At 57.9% G+C, this 833-nt stretch overlaps 1 long non-coding RNA gene across 1 annotated transcript; it reads left to right on the top strand.

Moving 5' to 3' along the window:
• The first annotated feature begins 7 nt into the window (after nt 1-7).
• Nucleotides 8-833, top strand: LOC109364631. Its single transcript, XR_002110525.1, has 2 exons — nt 8-539; nt 637-833. It is a non-coding gene; the product is annotated as an uncharacterized LOC109364631 (long non-coding RNA).

Here is an 833-nt window from a genome sequence, read left to right on the forward strand (position 1 = left end):
GAACGTCGGGGTGAGCGACTTTTTACACGGTCTGATGGGACAAAGGGTAACGATTTTAAACTGAGAGAGGGGAGATTTGGGTGAGATGCTAGGGCTAAATTCTTCGCTCAGAGGGCTGTGAGGTGCTGGCTGCGCTGCCCAGAGCTGTGGCTGCCATCCCTGGAGGTGCCCCAGGCCATGGAGGGGCCCTGGGCAGCCCGAGCTGGGGGGCAGCCAGACCATGGCAGGGATGGGGCTGGGGGCTGGGAGGTCCCTTACAACACAGCCGTGCTGTGATTGATTGACCAGGAGCAGAGCAGGGTGCATCGCTCTGGCCTCATTTGCATGGCTCATTTGCACATTTCGAGGCAGGAGAGGCTCCCCGGGGTTACGTTCTCTGCATCACCATCTCCTCAGGCCACAAATACCTGCTATGGTGACAGGACTGATGCCACGCAGAGCCACACACTGTCACCAGTGGTGCTTGGCCCTATCCCCATGTTGTCACAAACCTTCGATGCAGGAAGGAAGGTGGGAGGCAAATCCCTTCCCAGGAGGTTGTAAGTACCTGGGGGCCACCTGTATGGCTTTTGTGCCTGGGTCTCTGCATCTTCCACAGGACCCTCCAGTGTGCTCACAGCTACTGCTCATTGTCAGTTCTTGCAGGGCCTCTACTGGCTGCATCCAGCTCACAAGGCACAGCGCACGGCATCAGGCACAGTGGCATCATGAGGCTGGGAAAGCACACAGAAGTGCAGCCAGGCCCCCACCACTGTCCTGGGCACACATGGTGTCCTTCTGAGGCTCAGCCAGCCCTGGGGAAAGGCAGAATGCATTTAAAAGAAGAAAAGGAA

Source organism: Meleagris gallopavo, unplaced genomic scaffold (genome assembly GCF_000146605.3).
Source record: "Meleagris gallopavo isolate NT-WF06-2002-E0010 breed Aviagen turkey brand Nicholas breeding stock unplaced genomic scaffold, Turkey_5.1 ChrUn_random_7180001880173, whole genome shotgun sequence".
In the NCBI taxonomy this organism is placed as follows: Eukaryota; Metazoa; Chordata; class Aves; order Galliformes; family Phasianidae; genus Meleagris; species Meleagris gallopavo.